Below are 13,237 nucleotides of genomic sequence, written 5' to 3'. Positions count from 1 at the left end.
TCCAGAAAAACTTGTAGGCTTCTGCACATCGGTTTTTCCCTTTTGGCTTTGCCGCCTATTATGCAAAATTAATTTTCCAAAAACCGAATCCCTGGAAAAGTGCTCAGACAAAGCGAAACCCTCCGACTAGACCTCAGCTCAGCTTAGTGCAGCAACAACTGACTTTTCCTGAAAAAGAACGAAAAGAGAGCCGAGAGGCTATTTATTTGTCAATTTGAAAAAGGAAAGCCAGAAAGGCAACTAAGCAGCAAATAAATATCTTATATAAAATGAAATGAAAAGCCGGACCCAAAAGAGTACGAACCGAAACTGAAATCGAAATGAAGAAGCAGCAAAGTCCCATAAACACGACATGTCACAAAGGAAGAAAACCTTCAGGATGGGATTTTTCTTTCTAATTTAAAGAAAAATCGAGCAAAAAAAAACTGTAAAAATAAAGCTGACAAAATATTGGACAGCGGCTGGCATTCTAACATATTGAACAAAATTCCTGAACTGAATTTCCCCAATGACTTTGTTGTTCCACTTTGTTTCTTTCCATTTGCATTTCAAATTCCATTTGAAAGACTTTTCCTTTGGCAGTTGGCAGTTAATGTTTGGATTGACAAGAGCCCTGACCAGCATGGCTAATCAGGGTCTGCGACTTGTCCCTAATTAATTTGCTAATGCATATGCATGACCCGGACAATTGGTGGGTGGAACGTAAATTTGGTTAATTGGAGGAAAGCCACATTTGTGTTTGGGCATAATAATTTTATTTTTTCTTTTCGGTCAAGCAAAACAGAAGCCAAACTGGGTACAAGAGAAGACCGAAAATCAAAAAAGGACCTTAGTTTCAAAGGAACCTTCTCTGATTGATTTGTGAGGCTTTATCATTGCGTTTTTATGCTATTGATTTTTATTACACAAAGGAGGTCGGCTTTAAATGTTAAAATCTGAAGACGTAGAACCATTTAAATTCCATTTTAAAAACACATTTTGTTGTTACGGTTAGAGATCTTAAGTTTTCTGGAAAAATATTTTAGCTAGGCAAAACACGTAAGACCTATTTTTGAAAGGTTTCTCTGTAACGCCTTTTTCGCCATGCGAAAATATGCAAAACAAAATGCTGAGTCTGTTAGTAAACACACATTGCTCTTCCCTTCTTTTTGCCTCAGTCATTTACATAATTAGAAGATAAATAAAAATTTTCCGGCAATAACAACGACTGAATTTTTCCATGCTCTCCGGCTTTTGTTTCATTTTTGATTTCTCGCTGCCAGGGACGACAGCGAACAATTTATGCAAAGTGTTGCGGGTGGAAAATGCGGAAAAACAGGGAATATATGGAGGCGTGACAGGCGCATGGAACTCATAAACAAAAGTTGCTCGACTCTAAGCAAAAGTGTGTGACATTCGGATGGCACAAAAGTGCCAAACCGGAAACAAACACACAGAGTGAAAATTTCTGTAAAATTTATTGCAAACCGGAGACTGAGTTTGCGAGTCCCCTGAGTTGCATTTTATTCCATTTGGCAGCTTAAGTGGCCATCGTGTCGAAATCCATCGCAGGCGAAATCTGCATTAACTTTTGGCACTTTGATTGGTTGATTAACAACTTTGGCTGCGCGTTCTTTTAATTGAAATCAGTAAAGTTCAGAGTAAAAATGTATTTTCACTTAGTTTCGCTTTTGCTGTCTGGGCTTGTTGCATAATTGGGTTTATTAAAATTTGAATGGCGAACGTTAAATGTCTTTCCCTTGTTTCATTTACCTTATGAAAGTTTAATTCGCAACTTATGAATATTTCATGCTCCCAAAATGCTCTACACAATTTTCATTTTTCGGTCAAGCCAACTTTTGGGCGGTTTGGTAGGGCTTCTACGTAAGGGAAAGGAAACTTTATTTCGATATATTTAGGTCAGCTGTCATTGTGCCAGGGACTGAGGTTTTCCACACTTAACTCAGCTAATTGGGGTTGAAAAGTTCCGGATTTACAACGTTAGTTATTGTGATAGAATGCGAAGAAATTGGACTAGAACCGAAAATGAAGCGAATTTAAGTGGATGAAAGTTTAGGTTTTTAAAAATGTCAAATAGCCAAGTAATTGCATGTTACACAATAAATATTTTGAACGTAAATCTCCAATATTTTTAAGTAAATATCTACAAACCACATGTTCTTTAAAAGACTTAACTCTTTACGCGCAGACCACAACCGAGAGCTCCTTTGTAAGGCGCTACTCAAAAGATAAATTCCCCAGCACAACAAAGGATTTAAAATTCATTAATAAACACCTGAGAGTACCTGGCCGCAGGACTACCCTCACGAAATCATCAATACCCAACCGTCTTGGCCCTTAATTAAACAGTTGATACCATGTTGCCACATCCCCCCAGCCTTTCACTTTTAAGGATGCTCGATTGGGCGGCCAACGGAGCAAACAACTTAAGCTGATATGAAAATTATTTCGCTCTTGTGTCGACAATTAAATGCCACGCCCAGTGCATGTTGTGCCGCCCCAAAAAGTACATAATTAAAAACAGAAACGGGGCGAGGCAGGTTGAAAAATCTGTGCATTTAATTGAAAGCCGCTGGAGACGGAGAGTCCGCAATCAGCTTTGCCCTTGGTCCTTCGCCGCGGCATCTTCTCATAAATAAAACACGCCAAAGTGAGCCGCCAAAGAGTTTGTCTTAATGCCCCGCCATGGTCGGCATGGGTCCGACCCCTCATCCTGCTCATCTGTCAATCAGGCTTTTCATCAGATGCTGTCGCAGTTTGGTTTTCCGCGAAAGGCCCATGCTCCTGCTGTTGTTTTTGATTACAGGGAGCCGAGGCCATTTAGTAGACAGACGAGCTTTTCCGTCTCTGGGCCACAGAAACTCTGACATATTAATGAAGTTCATGGCGAACAAGTTGCCGCAGCAACAAGCTTTTTAAATCAATTCGCGAAAACAATTAAAAACTTGACTTTCGCTGCCACGCCTCCTTCGTTTCACGACGCCGCTTTGTGGGTAAAATGCTGACATTGCGCATACGACATGTGGCCCAAGAGAAAGAGCAGAAGGAACTTGCACAAAGTTTTCCGGGTTACTCGGCACCATTGTAATGGACACTCGAAGAAATGCGTTACAGTGTTTAATACAAAATATTTAGTATTTGAATAATAGCAATTCTTTAAAATGCGATGACATATATTAAAATGTAATCATAAAAAGGGAAAAAGTACTTTTTCCTTGAAATATATTATTCCCAAACTTTATTGTGCAGTGTAGTGACATCCAGGAAGCATAACGAAGTCAAGGAAAATGTGAACGGCTGGAAGTAGCGGGTAGGAAACTCGTCTAACAGCAAATACAATTCAACAAAAAAGTTTCGTTGCGCTTTGCATAATTAATGTTTTAATGTCAATCATACGCACTGTACGCCACGAAATATATGCAAACTGATTTTCGCGTTTTTCAATTTACCCAGGCTTTGCCTGTTGTCTAAAGTTTTGCTGGTAATTAAATTTGTAAAATTTTCCTTTACAATGCTAAATGTCTGAGAAACTCCTGTGCATAAATTTTAAGTAACACCAAACTTTAAGTGCAATATTTTTGAGGGTGTGAATACAACTGAAAAGGAAAGCTCTGAATGGCAGAATCCTTTAGACACCTGCTGCCATAGAAAGGAAAATTGATTACACATGACACGCCCACACTAATGTGCAAAAAGCAAACTATAGTGAGATGAAAAATCACAACAAATATTCGACAACAAACGAAACACTGACAATGGCAAATAGTAATGGCATTGCCTTCGGCAACAACTATGGCTCAAGAACAACATCAAACACCATGGGAAAAGGATCTTAGATCCTGCAGCGAACAATGTGACAAACGATGTGTGAAGGAGTCGCTGCTGCTGCTCAGAAATTCTGAAGCGCTAAGTCGGGGAAACAAAAAATCTAACCACACAATTGTCACGGGGGTTGATGGCAGGTTAAGGGTGTGAGTTCCAGGGCAGGCATTAAGTATACGCAACGTTGAATTCGGTCATTTTTCATGGCTGGCAAGGACATGGAATGAGCCGAGGACGATGACTACAAATCGTGACAAATTCTTGATGCGGGTTAAGTTACACGTTTTTTGCCTCAACTTTCGGTGATTTCAGCTTTTTTTTGCTACGCCAACTTTTTGGCTTCGGAATACATTTTAAAATATTTTCGACGTCTTGTAGACGTATAGGGATGGCCTAGACTTATATGTGCTCATGTGCGTTTTTCAATTCGGAATACCATAAAAATCGAGACGAAGACCAAGGCGGCAATAAAATAAAAGACGGCTCCAGGGTAAAATGAATTTTAAATATTTTACGTATGAATTCGCAGCCTTTCTGCTGTCAACGCTGAAGGCGTTTTGCCCTATATAGACGATTTTGTATTTAAAATTTTGGCCATAAATTACTTCAATGTGGGCGGTTATAGAGCGTCCTTTTTTACACGCTTCACTGTAGCTACACCACCTGACCATTTCGCAAAAGCATATTCAATGACAGCATTTTTAATGCAATTTATGGTCGTTAAGGCGACAAAATATAATAAAAATGAATAATATGCCAACTGCTGTGCGGGTGATGCAACACGTGACAGGGTCCTGCCACAGGACACATGATTCTGAGTGCGGCGTACAGGACGCGCACATTACCACCGCCACCACACCCGCAAAATTTATGGGTGCCGTAAATAAATCGACGCGCCAAATGTGCGAAACAATACATAACTCAAAACATACGCGAAACGAAACGAGGACAGCTCGAAATTACAGGGCGAAAATATTGAAATATTTATGGAATTTAACGACAACCACGTAAATGCAAAGCTAACGATATATTTAAAGAGAATAATTATCAATATGATAACTAAAAATGACACATCTCAATTTTGAAATTAATAACTAATAAGTGGGGACCCCTGTATCTAAACATCAATTGCTCCTGGTAGAAAGAACACATATCATTTGGTTCCAACTTGTGACGTGAAGACAAACAGTTTTAATAATTCAATAACATATAAACTGGCATGAAGTTTACAAAAAATATAAAAAGCAGAGACTTACAATATAATTTATCACATTCTGAAATAAAATAAAAAAAAATGTATAAGTATAGATTAGAAAGTCTCATACCAATTTTTTACAAAACCAAATAATTTTTATTATTTTTAACCAATTATTAAATTGGGTGTATTGATTTATCGCAGTAGCCGGTATACATTACTTCTATTCCCTTGTGGCATAAAACTCCCAAAGATTAAAGAGAAGGCATTCCCACATCCCTCTCGATCATTATCTCTCATACACCTGGGCATGTACAAACATTTATATCAATATACACGAAAAAGCATTATGACCAAAGGGAAGGGCTCATAAAAAATTCAAAACGGCTTAAGTAGCTTCAAAGTAGCGCCAGAAACAACAAAACAACACGCCTGAAAAGTGAAAAGTACACGAAACTGTAGTGGGGAAATGGGGTATTGGGGGTTCCCACTGGTGTGGGGCTGCAGCTTGCTCTGCAGTGACCCGGAACAAACCTGACCCAAAAAAACCGACCCAGCTCGACACGCATGTTTATGTGCTTTTTACAGCTGCTCTTGGCTTATCTTTGGCCCGAAGTTGCTCCATGTGAGCGTGTGCTTGGTCGAAAATGATTTTAAAAATAACTTTTGCGGTCATTTCACTAAATGTTTGGTGGCCGGGGTTCTTTTGGGTGAGGCTTCGTGGATAAGGGTTGAAAATATTAGGCAGATGAAGGGGATGCCCAAAAGTAGGGGCTGTTGTTTGGAGGCTGCGGCATACGTTGGTTGGTTTTTGGCTAAATCAGTTTTTTTTGGTTCCATACGACAGCTAGCTTATTAATAGCGTTTTAAAGACGAGAATTATTAGGGACGATGAAAATTAAGCCTAAGTGGACAGTTTAGTATTATTGTTCTTAGGCTAACAACAAATGTTATATTTTAATGAATGCTTTTATTTTGTATAAAAAATACAATCTATTTAACATATGCTTCTTAGTTTGCAAACTTTTAAAATTCTCCATGTGCCTTTCCAGGAACCAAAAAAAATTTGTGTCAGGCGCTAAGAAATTGGCAAAAAGTTTTTGCGTGTTGGCTGGTTTTCATTTCCAACTGCCAAACAGATAAAAACGCACTTTGCCAGGTGAAAGTCAGGAAAATGGAGATGGGGACGGTAGAAAAGGTGCGTTGGGAACCGAATAAATACGCGTGCAAGGTTTTTGCTTTTCTTACTACTGTGTGTGTGCCTTTTTTATTGTTGTTGTGCCTTCATATGGCTACAATATAAATTAAAATGGCAGGCACTCTACGGTCGTCAGGAAAACCGGGCTTGGGGCATGGCCAATGAAGTTTATGTGGCGCGCACTTTACGCGAAATCACACAGCACCCTCCCACTTTCCTTATGTGCCCCGAGCACTTTGCCCTCCAGCAGCTGCCACATGAAATAATATATTCACATACACATGCCGCTGAAAAATAGTTGCAAGAAAATAGTAACAAATTATAATACGCAGACGTGCAAATAGAAAGAGTGCTCTCAAAATAACATGAGAAAATATGTAGAAAACATGCAAGCTAAAATTATTTAAATAAATAGCAAAACAAATAACAATCGGAAGCTTTTCCTAAAAAATCATACATTTATTTGGATTCGCAACTCTATTATTTTGGCTCAGGTTGTATTTACCAAACGATATACATAGTATATGTGCAAATGAAAATGTAGAGCAGCGCCTACAAAAAGTGAGACAGAGACAAGAACAACACAGCAGAAAGAGATGGCAGTGTGGCAGGATGCTGAAACAGATTCGACTCTTAATAATTTCCGCACTCGAGTTGATCGAAATCATAAAATTTTATGAGCCTGCCAAGAGCCGAGTAAGTGGAGCCTGTATCTCTCTCTTTTTCTGCCTGACACTCGCCATCTCATTCCACTCTGCAGCTTGTGTGTTGGAAAATGGCTGCCATACTCAGTCAGTCGGGGAAAGTCGAGAAAAAGGCCAACAATGCGACAGATAGACAGTCAGACAGGAAAACCGAGGGGCGGGTAACCAAAGGAGGCTGTCAGAAAACCTTTTTTAAAGCCGCCGGATAAATGAGCGTTAAAGTTATGCCCGGTTTTTTTTCAACACATGCTTGGAAGGGACGAATATGATAGATGGTTAAACTCTGGAAGGAACAGAAGAAAAAATAAAATATTTCTCTGTCTGAGGAAGATCTATCGATTTTTTCAAAATGTCGTTCCGCGTCAGAAAGCAATATAGTAGGCACTTCTTCGCAATAACTGAATAATTGTTTGACAGAACAGCACAATTCTGTGGAAAACAATATTAAATTACTAAGTTATATTTCAACACGAATTTATATTATATTTTATGCGGACTTATAAGTCCCATGTTTTCCATCTATGCCGAAAAATCCTGCAGCGTTTCCAACTTAAGCTCGGCCAGCTTTTCTAGGATTTAATATTTGCTAACCATAAAACTCAAAAGGAAACATTCGGCTTTCGCTGGAGTCCGCGAAAATTCTGACATTCCCGGCTGGCTTTCATTTTTCATCAGAACGGCATTATGTGAAGCTTCCACCTTTTTTCCTTCCACCAGCTACAATTTGCCATTACGTCGATTTATGCGCTGCTGGGACTGGATGATATTTTCCCGTACCACACCCGCTAAATAATGCACTTGGGAAATTAATTTCCCAACTCCGGCTCAGCATTGGGAACGCAGAGCGCCTTCGGCTGCATTAAGTCATCATTTTCGTGGGAGGAAAGTGCGGGTCGAATTGATTGAAGTTTTTCCAGACAGAATAAATTAATTCGATTGTGCAGTACAAGCTGCTCAATTAGCAGAGGAGCCTTTGATGACCCGGGGATTCTTTGGGCCTCTCGCCTGCAAACTCTCTTCACTAATTGTGTTGTTTGTGCATTGCTCTCGATAGCTTCTTCAGCAAGGCCGAAAGGCTACAAGTTTCTGCCATTTCCCTGCATGTTTTCCACGTCTCCCAAGGCTGTCTGTTTGGTGGGTTAATGCTGGGCGGAAAGAGACCATGTTAACCATCCAAAAGAGAGCAGGAAGGCAGCCAGGGAGCCACCAACAATAAACGCCAACAAAGGCAACGACAGTAGAGAAAACATAAAAGTAACGAAGTGTTATGAGCTGGAATCTATTACTACCTTACTAAAAATATTTTAATATTCCCATATTTTATTTACAGAAATTTATCAGTAAAGTATGTTTGAAAGAAAGTGAAGAATATTTTTAAATATTAATATAATATTGATGTATTATAGCTTCTTTAAGCTACCTGAATACCCACATGCTTTATATATTAGATTCACAGGGTATTAACGGCATCAAAAAACAAAAGCCAAGGCTGTAGCTGTTATGCTTATTATGCCAGGCATGTGAGTTAATTCTTCGAACAGTTGAGGTTGTAGTTAATGTTATTTTTGTTGTTCTTGTTTCGCGTTCGCAGTATAAAGCTAGGAATATGCCATCATTCCCCCCATTTTGCCCCTCACCTTACCGTACTTTCCTTGATCATTATTTTTATTTCAGTCGCGTGCATGTAACACAAAAATGTATGATAAAGATGTTATTTGATACCGCAAGCACACAGCATCGGATAGATAAGGTGCCTGCACGAAAACACGGGAAAAACTAAAGGAAAAGCAGAGGAAAGTGGGAAAAAGCGTTACCACGTAGATGGCCAATAATCGAGGGTGCAGAAGGGGAAACTGGAAGCCGAGTTGAAGTCAAAATAGGTAGTAGCAGTAAATTGGGAACTAAGACTAGTTAGTTAACTTCATAAAAAATAATATAACCATTCGACAATGGAAACAACTTTGTTAAAGTTGTTTAAGCATAACTAGAAATGTGGAATGTGAATTAGTCTTTCTAAATTAAAGGTGTAAATGCCTAAAAAAGCATACATACTTACCCAATATGTTCGTTTTCAAATAAAGTTCCTAATAAGGATTTCTTCCGGTTACACCTTTAAAAAAAAACCCGTAATAATAAATTCCCCTCGAAATCACCAATGGCATGCAGCACTCCACTTAGTTATGCCCAAAACCTAATTACAGCTACGGTCATAAGACATTACTTCTCATCCACGGAGATTTCCGTTAAAGGAGCTAGAGCCCTTGAAGCAGAGTCTTCACGCTAACGACTGCATCATTAACCGAAGTGGGACCCCCCAATCGACTCATCCCACCTCAACCTCATTATCCCCAAAACCAAGTAGAATTATCGACACCGAACTCCTTTTTGGATACAGAGCCAAAAATTCAACTTAACTGATACATTTAATTTTATTTATAACGCACGCATGGCCAGAGAAGAACAAGTCCTGAGTGTTGTATAAGCATAAATATTAATGCACTCACCAATGTTGGGGGATAAGGATAAGAATGACCCGAGCCATGTTCGGGATACCTGAAAGCAAACTTATTGGCTTATTAAAGCCTAATGCTACACGGAACTGTGTGTGTTTGTGATAATGGAGCCAAACAACACCTCCGCCAGGATATCCACCACTTAGGCCAGCTACACAGGTAGAAAACTGTGTGAATAAATCAACAAAATGTTATCTCGTAAATTCGATTCCTTTTCTTTAGCATCATGCAGTTAGTAAAATTTCAAAATAACATCATTAAACATAACAACTTAATAGGTGACTAAGTGCCATATAAAAATTTCAAAAGTTTAAAATATTATTTTTATAAAAACATGTTTTTCCACGTGGATCTCCACACATCTCTAGTTGCTTCACCATTGAAGTCGTGTTCAACACTGAATATTAATGCCTTAATTTTCTGCAGCCCACTGCTATTCAATATCAACGAGGATTCGAAAAAAAAGTAGGAAAAGAGAAACTTTGGCCCAACAAAGTTGAGCTCATGAAATGGTCAAAACTGTTTAAGCCACGGCCAATATTGGGCATTAAGTAGGCTTTGACGAGCAATACCCATGAATAAGAAAGAAGCTGCCTAAGTTGCTGTCCGTCTTGCTTTTATGAGGTTCAAAAAAACAAGCGAATAAAGTTTTGGGCTGATACATATGGCTCCGCCCATCGGAAAAACTTTTTAACTCAATTTTGCCCTGCCACAATTTTGTTCATCTGGTTTTTGGCATTTTTTAAATATTTATGTTATTACGCTGTGCTTAAATTTATGAATTTGCCAAAGTATTTAGTCAATAGCTCAGCCCGCCAAAGGCCCAAGGGAAAACAACAAGAACTTCTTGATGCTGCATACTTTATGCTCCCGCCCATCGAACTAAGTGGGCAATATTTATGGAAGTAAGGTCTTGAATTTATGTCCAAAGTTTCGGCTGCTAAATGTGCGGACAGTTGAACAAAAGGCTGAATCGCATTATGAAATCTTAATAGATGGCCAGAAGAGGAAAACTATTTCAGCTTTCAGTGGGGTTGCCTAGCTGCAGCTATATGTATTTTTATAGCTCACCTATGCAGTAAAGCTAAGTTCACTTGACTTCATTAATTAATAAGAATACATTTTCACTGAATGTTTATCTTAATTAAATACTGTTAATGAAATGCAATGCATATCGAAAGCAATTATGTTGAAGGGAAATCCATTAACCTCCCCCATTAGCAAATAATATTAATCAGGGTACGCAGAAAAGCCAATAATTTAATTTATTCACGAATTGTCAAGAGCTGCCAAAATGGCAAGTAAAGCAAACAAATAAATGCACTTCAAATCAGGCAAGAAATTCCGGTTTAAAGTAAAGTTACATCAATTTAATGAACATTTCAGTGCTGACACTAACAAACAGATGCGATTGGGATTCGGGGCGACTGTTGTTTCCCCCCCAGCGAATTTTCTCCAGGAGCATTCGAAGTTGAAATAATTTAGGGGCGTATATCCTGAGTGCAGCTCTGCATTTGAGCATTGTTTTCAAGGCCCCAAACGACCCGGCCCCGAAACTCGGCAATTTCCGCTCCAAATGCTCGACTCGGCAGGGGAAATTATTAAAAGCGAAACCGGGCGCGCTATTATTTTTTGACACTGATAAATTTACGGAGCAGGACGGGCAATGTGGACCAGCAAGGACCTTGTAGCACTAACCTCCTCTAGAAAAGACGAGGACTTCATGGCTAACAGGAAAGTAATATAAATCGGTCCCCGGGGATAAATAACTCTATATTAGTTATGACAGTGTGTGTTTGGCAACTGCCCTCGGTTTAGTTTTTTTTTTTTTTTTTGTATTCGCTGCCAGTGTGTTTGTCTGTGGCCTTTATAATTGTTAGCCAGCATTTCTTTATGACCAACATAATTATGCAAATTAATATCATGCAAATATGCAGTTCCACAGCCAAAACCCACTGTGACCAAAGCACAACAAAAATTATTCAAAATAAATTGCACACCGAGTTGGTCAGCTCTTTGAGGCGAGTGGCTGTTGATTTATGTTTGGAAGCAATAGTAAATAATACTAATTAAATAAATGAAAGCTAAAGTCAGAATATATGTGATTCGAAGCTTGGAAATTTTAATTCGATTAAGAAGAATATCAAAAATAAATAATATGATTAAGCGTGTTTTAATTTAAGCAACTGAATAATTAAGTAAGCTGAGCTAAACTAAAATATTAGAAACAATTTAAAGATTGATTTATTTTTACGTATAACTTTCCAGATAAATCAGTTTAATCATTCGTGTTTTAAATCCAAAATATTAATAAACATTTTCCATTCTTTCCTTTCAGAACTGACTTGCACTTCGTGAAGCCAAGTACACCTAATATTGGTTTACTCAAAGGACAAAGGGCGTTTTCAAGGTTCGTAAATAAGAGAAAATGAATTGAAAAAATGAACTTAAACTTTAAATAAAAATAGTGGCAAAGATCCACAAAGACCTTTAAACCCCACCAAGAAAAGAGGACAATGACTAAACTTTTGGGGCTGACTCTCACAAATAAAAGGCGAGAAAATGCATGGCGGATCTCAGCGTTTTTAGCTGCTAAAATTCAAAACTCTGGCCCAGACTGCTCTGCCACGCCCACTTATATTTAAAGCAAAGGGGGCGTTTATCCATTCTGAATTCTTCGAGAAAATGTCGCGCATTGTTTGACTTGAGCTATGCTGTAAGTTATTTCTATATTTTAAGTCACGCTCGCCATTGTGGAGTGCTTTTTATTTTGCATCCACAAAAGTCACACATATACGCACAATTTCCATGCGCGAATTTTTTCCCCAAATTTTCGGGAATAGCAGGAAACCCTTTCTTTGCGACATGCTTAAGCTCAAGCTTTATGAGGCCACTAAAATGGGGAAGTGAAAGCACAGGAAGAGGTACATAAATATATAAGCGAAGTATGTGTTGGTGCTTTGAGCACACTGAAAAAAATATAATGCCTTTAAATTAATACTATTACAGTTTTTAGAATATCCAAAAAGTGGTTTCCACATATTTTCTCTCTGTGCATCCGAGGATGTTTGTATACGCGCGATTGCTGGTGTTAAGTCAGCTAAAAGCCTTTGGTCCAACCACTTGAATTTTCGGGTGCAGCGCAACTTTTTAGAAACGGATGCAAGCTGAATTACACGAGATAGAAGCGAGGGGGGGGGGGGGGCTTGGCGCTCGGAGGAGGGGCTCCACAAAGCCAGATGACTATTTGTGGGGTGGCAAGGATTCCGGGCGATTTCTGGGGGGTCAGTGAGCCCGAAAAAGTTTTATGCGAGCGCCAAAAGTGCAGTCAACGCACTTAGGGGCAAAGTCTAAAAATATGAGTTGCGAATGGGATTGCTAAATGTGCGAAAAGTGGACGAGGGGGGAGCTAGCGCCGGCATTCGAAGCTGAAACTGCCAAAGTTTTCGTTTAAATAAATGTGGCAGCTTAGCCGCAGGCAGCTGGCTGTGGAAATAAATTCCGTAATGAGGCGAACTCAGCGAGAATTGGTTGAAATTGATTAGAGGCTTGAAAATTACAGCGAATCTCGTCTTATGTTAGTGATAGATAAAAGTGCGGCAGTTGAAGTGCTTTTTGTATTTTAAATATATTTAATAGCACTATTGCACCTCAATTTTTGATATATTTACTTGACAACCGCTTCAAGTGCAAATTAAGCAAACAATTTTATATTTAATGTTATAATAAAAGCTTAATAGGCATACCAAAATAAAATGCAAACAGAACCTGATGTTCAAATATTAAATACAGTTTCAGTCCAAAC

General features: G+C 38.8%; 1 protein-coding gene across 1 annotated transcript in view; it reads left to right on the top strand.

Moving 5' to 3' along the window:
• LOC6614535 overlaps positions 1-13,237 on the top strand; it is a 115,271-nt gene that overhangs the window by 48,705 nt on the left and 53,329 nt on the right. Inside the window, exon 4 of the mRNA XM_002038930.2 lies at positions 11,771-11,842. The gene's annotated coding sequence lies outside the window, so the exon portion shown is untranslated. The remainder of the gene's footprint in view (positions 1-11,770; positions 11,843-13,237) is intronic.

This window comes from Drosophila sechellia, chromosome 2L (genome assembly GCF_004382195.2).
Source record: "Drosophila sechellia strain sech25 chromosome 2L, ASM438219v1, whole genome shotgun sequence".
NCBI classification, from domain to species: domain Eukaryota; kingdom Metazoa; phylum Arthropoda; class Insecta; order Diptera; family Drosophilidae; genus Drosophila; species Drosophila sechellia.
The sequence above is the reverse complement of the archived record's forward strand: the minus strand, read 5'-3'. Positions and strand labels throughout refer to the sequence as shown.